We start from the raw sequence: 8,854 nt of genomic DNA, 5'->3' as shown, positions 1-8,854 counted from the left end.
AGCAAGCCCAAGCTCTGGTCGCTGGCCGAAATCGCCACCTCGGACCTCAAGAGCCAGAACTTGGGCCAAAGCTGCCCGCCGGCAGCGTTGGCCTCGGCCACCCCCGCCTCCGCCCCGCACAGCGCTGCCTACTCGCCCTCCTCCCTCCTGGGGAGGCATATTTATTACACCTCACCTTTTTATAGCAATTACACAAACTATGGGAACTTTAACGCTCTCCAGAGCCAGGGGATCCTGAGATACAACTCGGCGGCAGTGGCTTCAAACGAGGGACTCAGTCAGACTGTCCTAAATGCCAGCTCTGTCCACAAGCAGTGCAGTGACTCTTTGAAAACGATCACTAACCAGCTAGAACAACATTACAGGCCCTCTAGTTATGACTCTAAGAAAGGTAGGTGCCTTCTTTTTACCGCTTTCCTCCTCCTGCCCCCTCACCACCCCTCCCCGCCCACTGTAAATTCCCCATACGCTGTGAATACTTCGGACAAAACACCGTGCACGGTCACCGCTGCCACCGGCCTAGAGCTGAAGATGGGCAGCAGTGTAATCCAGGGATTAAAATTGCATGTCCCCGGCATACAGGTACCTGTGATGTAAATGACAACTTTTAGATCACTGCTGCATGCTGCAGACACAGCTTTTCATGCTGATTTAAAAAGGAAAACTAAATACAAAGATATCCAGAGAGCAAGGGTGTCGTTAACTTTATTATTATTATTATTAATACTATTATTACTACTATCGACAGACTGGTTTTGCTCTCTTTGTTGCCAGTATTCTCACGGTTTGTACAGATTTGAGTTTGGGTAATTGCTAACCTTGGACATAAAATTTTGTGGAGCGTGACATTTTTAGCTTTTTTCTTTTTCTTTCTTTCTTTTTGGACAAAGTTTTATGCTAATATAACCGTCAGCTTATTCTAATACATTTATACATGTGCATGTATAATACTCGAGACAAGGGCAGAGATGGAATATGGCCCAGTCTTTTAAAGGTCTCAGCTCCGGCTTCCGCATGAGCGAGCGCTGGGCTGTGCGCGCGGTGTATAATCTGGTTAGCTGGCTGTGTCCTGTGACTAACTGACGGTTATATTTTGACAGATCCCACTGAAGTCTGCACAGTAGGAGTACAACCATACCTATAGAAGTACAATCACGCAGCAATGCAAGTAAGTGAGAGCGTTTTCTATTACGCTGATCATTTGGCACCAGGTCTAAGACAGCGCGCAGATCGAGACTTGCTTAGTGTTAATTTCTTGCTTCATTACATGAGGCTCTGATTACAGAGTAAGGCACTCTTTTCTGCTATTTTTAAGCCTCTCATTACAGCTTTTCTTTCTCGTGTTTGTCTTCATTTTAAAGTCAGGTTAGACTTCCTTCACCTCGTGTACTCTTTGCTTGTGTGAGGACTATTTAAATGCTAAAGAAAAGCGAGCTTGAAAGAATATTTTTGAAGGTATTGTTCAGAAACAAAGTTCTTGTGCTCACGTGGCAGTGCTGCAATGGCACATTTTAAGTGAGGTTTTACATGGCGATCGTGTATTTGAAATGAGAAGGGACGATTATCCACATGCAGGGTGTGTTGTCTGTGACTTGCTCCTTGCCTGGCTATCAATGCCATTCTTAATACCCTCATTACCTGGGGCTAAATAAACAACAACAAAAAAATTACCTTGTTGATACTTTTTCCTTTTTTTTCTTTGATTAGGGGGGAAAAAAAATTAGACGTGTAAGAGTTTTGCCTTACTTTCAGTATTTTTCGAGTTTAATGGCGTTAGTGTGTAATTGAAGGATTTTTGGATGATCTGGTTTTTTCCTTGGTCCACAGGTAGGTGTCACAATTGCTTTGAAAAAAGTCAGCAAGCCATCATCTCTCCCTGAGCTAATATATATAACAAATCTCTAAATCCGGATCACATCTTGTGCCACTGTATAAAAGAAGACCACAGAGCACTATTAAATCTTCAGACTCTAATTATTAAACCAGAATTTTGTTGGACATAATGTGAGTTTGCTGGTATAGTATAGTTTCCCCAATGTACGTGTGACTTTTGAAAACAGATCTGTTTTTCTCAGGATATCTCAAATTGATCACTTCATTGCCACGGTATATATTCGATAGGTGTGATAGGATTTATTGTAAAATTTATTTGTAAAAGATGTATACAGTAGAGATAATAAAGACGTGATTGGAGAACTTGAGTCCTTACAAAGTGGAAACAAATTTGATATTTATTTTTGTAACGATATAAAGCTTCTAGTAATTTATGCAAGTTGTATTGCAATGGAATCTGAACTTTTTGTAAATAAATTTTGCCTGGTTTTTATTTGAAACGTTGATGGTTATACAATCTTTGGTTGTTTAACGAGAATTCTTTACTAATTTATATCTCTAATTGTAAATAAAAAACAGACTAGTCTGCAACAATATGGTGTTTTTCCTTCATTTCCCCCAAAGTAGTAATCTATTATCCAGAAAATTATGAAAGTTGTAATTTCTCTAGTGCAGCTTAGACCATAAAATGAGTAAGCAATTTAAATATGTTGCAAAGATATACCCCTCATAAATTAATTCGTTCTGGGTTGTTCTGTTGTACTGAAGCTTTAAATGTGCACATGTGTGGAAATACGTATTTGTATACACACATGCAAATGCGTAGAGAGAGCAATGTGAATACATGCGTGTTTCTTATGAACTATTTATGTTGGGTATGAGGTAGCTCTTTATTAGGGTTAATGTTCTTTAAATCCAACATTTCTAGGGAAAACAAAAAGGAATTATAATCAACTGCAGTTTATTTCTAATTTCTTTGTTTCTGCTCCTAGCTAAAATGTGCAAGTACAGAAGCATGAAGAGAAAAAGTCTGATTCCTGTTTTTAATGATTTTTTCTCTTTTTTTTCCCTACATCTTTAACTTGATAGTCATAGAAGAAATCCACTTAGATTGAGCTCATAAAATCAGCTAACTAATCATCTTAATTTTCAGAAAATAATGGGAATCCTCATATAATATAATTTCAGAAAAGAAACGAACAATCATTTATTTCCCCCAAAAGATAAATTGAGTGAATATAGCTTACGGTTATAAAACAAGAATAATAGCTTCTTAGATTGCCCTTTAATCAATCATACACTTATTTTTCAAGAGGCTCATCTATTTTATTCCGTGATTAATAATCTTCCAGCGTGAGAGCATTATTAGATCCCAGCAGGGGAGATCCTGAATGCTTTTAGCTGCTTTGGAATGGTCAGTTGGGGTTCATTATGGTCTGATATTGAACAATTTATAAAATCTTGTCTAAACATCTGCCAGCTCAGATAGGCCGATGTGTCTGAAGATGGGAAATTGCTGGACCAGTTGATATTGACAAACGGATCTCTCTCCAGTGGCTTTTTGTTCACTGAAAATTAGTGGCCTCTTGCTCAGGTCTTGTTAGAAAGGGCATTTGAAAGTGATCTTAGATACTTCAGGCATCAGCCTTGGGAATGTTAACTGGATAAAGAGCCGTGCTAGGCTGGAGTCAGGAAATATGTTGTGATTATATTAAACGGGGGGAAAAAGACGCTGTGTTCTTAAGTGCGTATACGTAATCCCCCTGATCTATCTTCCCCCGGCCCCCTCCGTCATATTTTACCCCTATAAAGCTGTCTAAATGATTGAGAAAATGCATGTGTTTTTCAGCTGATAGGGCAGAAATTAATATTGTAATTCTGGGAAACTATGGGATCCGTCTAGCTAAATATAAAACACCGAAGATCGGTGCAGCTGGAGGCCTGCTCATCTTCTTGTGTTGTTGAACGATGCTTCTCTCCCCTTAAACATCCTGGCTCTCATTGAGGTAACGTGTCGTTCTGTCTGTGTGCACAGAGCAGTACAATTAGATAGCGGCTAAGAAGCAATTCTGCTCTTCTCTCCAATTTAGCAGGCGATGTAAATGCAAATATCGACTAAAGTCACCCTCCCAGAGTGCCTTTTCTGTGCGGTTTGGGGAGATTTTACAGGGGAACTGTTTAAGTTTTGGGGGACGCCTGAACTTTCTCTTCGCCGCTCTCCCTCCTGCTCCATCAGCCCCCACCTCCCACGTTTTCTGTTCCAGGTCTCTGTTGGACACAACGTGAACACTTCAATTGGTAAAAACCAAAAGCTATGGCAGAGATTAAAAAAGGCTAACGACATTCCTTTGATGTTTATACGCCCGAAGACTTATAAAAGATTTCCATAATTTACCCACCCTTGCTAGTATTTAGACCTGGATTTCTTTCTGGAAAGAAAAGTAGAAAGACTTGGAAAACTCGCTTTTGAATATTCGCTCTGTATGTTAAACCCAGTGGACTTCTCTCATCTCCCGAGAAATTCACGAGTGGCTCAGAAATGCAGATGGGCGACACCCAAACGATTTGGCAAATAAACTTCTTTTTAAAAACAGAAATTAATGGGCGAGGAGACCATATTCGGCGTCATTTGAGATTTAGTAATCGAAATTGAAAGCAGGAGGGAAGCGGAGCCCTGCTGGATCGCTGGCACGAGCAGTGAGATTATTTCAGGATAGCGAGGAAGAGGCGTGAGCGATAAAATGCAGCACTTTGCGTACAGTTTATTTCATAACGATGCTAATCACCCCGCCGGGATTAAAACCTCACACCCCGTCTATATCTGCTCCGCTTCCCCCCCACCCTTTCCCTCCCCTAGTTTCGGAGAGGGAGAGACAAACGCTTCCCTCCGCGGGGCCAGAGGTTTCATTAGAGCTGATTTATTGAAATTCAGCCTTTAATCTCAGGTGGGATCCCCGAGGAATCGGCGCTGTCGCCAAATAGGAAGAGGGCAGCTTTCCACCTCGCGCTTCCTGGGCTGCGCTCTGCCTCGCTCCCTGCGAATGTCAACATTTGTTCTCAATAAGAGAGTTATTGTTTCAGGAAAGCTGCTCACCAACTGCTTGCCAGAGCGGAAAAAAGCGTCACCCACCTTTGTCTGACGGGCGGCGGGGGGAAGGGAAGGGGACGCAGCTCAGGCAGCAGCGGACAGGCAGACGGACGTGGGAACTGCTCCTGGACACGAGCTCCGGTCGCAGGGGAGCAGGCTAGGGGAAGTTATCTGAGGGCAAAGCTACTAGAAAGCTCAGCGATAGCAATAACGGCAGTAAAAACAGTTACGACAAATAAAAAGGAGATCTTTCCCAGAGTCCGTTATCGGAGGAGGAGTCGAGCTTTTTAGGGGAAGGATGGCTTCCAGGTGAAGAAGCGAGCCGCAGTATGCAGCGTCCAACCTGGCCGAGCCCTCCGCTAACGGCCGCTCACTGAGCGAACGGCGGGAGGGGGTCGGCCGCCCCCCTCGGGGTAAGGGAGAGAAAATAAGAAAGAAAGGAAAAAAGAAAAGAAGAGAGAGAGAGAGAGAAAGTAAAAAGAAAAAAGAGAGACGATCCCAAGCCTCTCGCCGTTGGAAGTTTCTGCCTCTGCCACATGTTACATCTCACTTAAAGGCAGTTCAGAGTCACCGCGCCGCTGAGAACCCGTGGCGGGGATGTAATCAATACCGGAAGGATTTTATTGCTTATTGAGTTTTGGAAGAGAAAAGGAAAGGGGTGAGAGAGAGAGAGACGGAATTTACACTAGATCGATGCGTTGCTTTCGTGCTTTCTGTATTTCCCGGTGCTTAGGCAAGCTACTCACGCTCCGCTTAGCTGAAAAGAGCCTTTGCAGTGTAGGAGTTGAATAAAAGCGGCAAAAGAGATTGTTAATAACAGTAGCACTGCACATGAAATAAAATGAAATTCACCCTTTTGTTTTTAAGCCATTAACTAATAACTCAGGTATGCTCCTGGCTTCTAAAGAATTAAAAGGGAAGAAACAAAGAAAAAAAAAAAGTTCAGAAACAAAAGGGATCCTCGATGCATATTCAAAGCACTCATGCATCTAATCCCCGATTATTACGCGGTGACTCCGAAGCAGAGCCTTTAAGAGCACCGCGGAGGGGAAGTGGTGCCGGCGGGGCACATCGGGGCTGCGACCCAGGGCAGCGCTACCTGCGGGCACCCCGCCGAGGGGACAGGAGGACCTCCGCCTCCAGCCGAGGGGAATGTCTCTATTTCACATCCAATCCCGGCAGAGCACGCTGTATTTCCCCTTAGGAAAGCACAAGAAGAAAGGACAGGGGGGCAGGCACCGCGAGGCCCCGGAGCCGCGCCCTTCACCTGACTCCAGTCGGGATTTGGAGACCTGAAGGGCAGACTCGGGGCCACCCGGGCCTGGCTGCCCTCGGAAGGCAGCGAAGAGCAGGCAGCGACGCTCCTGCTATGTCTGTGACTGGGGATCTCAAAATAGCGAATATTAGGGAGGAAAAATGGGGAAATTCTTCGCGCTCCACGAACGGATACTGTCGTTGCTCGGGCTTTTAAAAATCGTCCAGAGGAAAGAAAAAAAAAAAAGATAATAAGTATGTGCATTTTTATAGGGAGATAAATTGACAATTTATTGTGTATAACTTCTGATCAATTATTAATCGTTAGTGTCAACAACAGGGTTATAATTACCTTCGGTTATTTAAAGGAATATTTATTTTTTCGTCTCTCTGATCTGGTAATTAGTTAATGCTCTGGAGTAATGAATTCAAAGCTGATTTGATAATGATTGATACAGTTTTTTTCCCTCTCTTTTGGCAGCCCCTATGGTGGGGGGGGATCTCGCGTGTCTCTCCCCCCCCCCCGTTTGCAGAAGAGTCCACGCGAAGGCAATTCGTGGTGCCGTTCAGTTTTCAGATCATAAATAACGATTCCGGGAGAAAAAGGGTGAAATGACAAACAAATAGAGCGCAGCTGGGATGAATAAGGCTGATCAAAGTTAGCAGGGGCCGGCGCTCCTCGCAGCCGCAGCAGGTCTAAGTCCCATAAAGGTGCCAGCAACCCTTACCTCTCTCCCTGAGATCAAGGGAGAGGGCGAGCGGACATTTTAACCCCCTGACATCTCGCGAGTGGAGGAGGGAAGAAAAAATATTTAAAAGGGAAAAATAAAAAAGAGGCTGAGGAAAGCAGGGCGATGTGTTTGGAGGAGTTCTCAATGCTTTCATGCTCACCTCGGCAAGGGGTTGGGCTGGGGAGGGACCTACCTGGAGCCCGTGCAGCCTCTAACGTAGGATGCGCGGGGCTGACTGTGCTCCTTGGAGCGGGAGAAGCATATCGTTGCGCGCTTAAACGCTCAGCCGTGGGGATGGGGAAGCGAGAATTTTTTTTTTTTGCTTTTTTTCTCCTCCTTGCGGGAGTTCCTTTACGAAGGTCAGCCCTAAGGGACCGCTGCTATGCCTGGCTCAGAGGTACGAGGCCACGAGGAGTGGGTAACCCCTCCCTCGGGCCTGGAACCGGCAGCCAAAGGCGAGTGCCTCACCCCCGACCACCTCGCCCGCGACACGCGTGGGCTGCTGAGCCGAGGAAGGAGCTGCACCGCTCCCCTGCCCGCTCCCTCGCTTCGCTTTCCAGGCTTCTACCTAATGCAGGCGAGGTCTCAGAGCCAAAGAGCACTTTTCGTTTTTAGCGCGGTGAGGCTCATTTCGCGGCACATCTGAGTGAGGTGTGTTTATCCAATATATATAATAGGTGTAAGCTGTACGTATGAAATCTTTCCCCCGTGCAACAAAAAGTGCAATGGGAATTGTAGCGCGAGATGCAAGTTCTACAATTAATTCATCCTGACAGGTTTGACATCGCCCGGCTCCCTTTTTCCTGCAACTCTGTCCGCAAATGAATGCCGTTTCCAGAGTGTATGTTTTAATTTGTCACATCAAGGCAATAAAAGGCAGCAATATATACTTAAGCCAGTTAACATTGTAATAACAGGTTTAAAGGAGCAATTAAATGGTAGTGAGTCGCATGTCTGACTTTCTATAGGCATTACCACATCAATGGTACCTTTTAGACTGGCTATAACTTAGCATGATTGTCTCAATTAGTTTAGCTACATGATAGTTATTGTGAACTCTTTGTGAGTAATCAATGTTACGCAAGCTTATGGGAAGGAGTCCTTAATAGGGGTGAGCACCCGCTAACTAACGCGGATATCTAATTTCCAAAAACACCTTTCTCTTTTCGTCCCCGTTCCCCCCACTCCCCACCTCTTCATTTCCTTCTCACCAACCCGAAAGAAAGAAACGGTTAATTTATAGTCTTATAAATCTGTTTCCGCGATCGGTGTTGCCGAACGCAGATTTATAGGCAAATAACTACTTCTGCCGGGACCGATAAACAAAACAGTCTCTTCGGTCCAGCGAGGGACCCTTGCTACATCTCTCATTTCTTTTAGTGTCGGCCGTCCCGGCCGCAAATAGCCCCGAAGGAGGCTCCCGGGTTCACCTCGCTGACATCGGAGAGAGCGCGAAGCCCCGCGAGCGCGTGTAAACACCAACCGGGGTGCGGGAGGGAGAGCGCGGGGCCGCAAAGCCGGGATGGGAATGAGGAGTAAGGAGGAGAGAGAGGTCCTTGCCGGAGCCGTCGGCCGCTTAGGAACTTTGGTAATTCTCCTCCGCCTCCGGACTCCTTCATTAAGTACTGAGCCGCGGGTGGCTAATGCAAAATAGAGGACTGCAAATTTGGCGAGGCTTGTGTGAGCTGCTTCAAAACACGACCAAGTTTGTAATGTTTTCTGTCAAGGAAAAAAAAGAGAGAGAGAGAAAGAAAGAAAATAATAAGAGAGAGAGCGAGGGAGCGTGTACCATTAAAATTTAAGATAAACATGACACAGGGAAATTTCTGTTGGTGAAGTTATTCTCACTAGTCCGAACAATGTCTCACCATTAGACAGGGTTAAAGTCAGTCTCAGTATTTCAGATTTGCAAGCCTTTTAATTTTATTTTATTTTATTTTATTTTTAT

At 44.8% G+C, this 8,854-nt stretch overlaps 1 long non-coding RNA gene across 1 annotated transcript; it reads left to right on the top strand.

The window, feature by feature from the left end:
- The first annotated feature begins 7 nt into the window (after nucleotides 1-7).
- On the top strand, nucleotides 8-2,404 carry LOC100545780. Its single transcript, XR_118157.3, has 3 exons — nucleotides 8-391; nucleotides 1,101-1,168; nucleotides 1,828-2,404. It is a non-coding gene; the product is annotated as an uncharacterized LOC100545780 (long non-coding RNA).
- The last annotated feature ends 6,450 nt before the right edge of the window (nucleotides 2,405-8,854 follow it).

The sequence above is a fragment of the Meleagris gallopavo genome, chromosome 3 (genome assembly GCF_000146605.3).
Source record: "Meleagris gallopavo isolate NT-WF06-2002-E0010 breed Aviagen turkey brand Nicholas breeding stock chromosome 3, Turkey_5.1, whole genome shotgun sequence".
NCBI lineage: Eukaryota > Metazoa > Chordata > Aves > Galliformes > Phasianidae > Meleagris > Meleagris gallopavo.
Note: the sequence above shows the minus strand (reverse complement) of the source record. Positions and strands in the feature narration are given on the sequence as shown.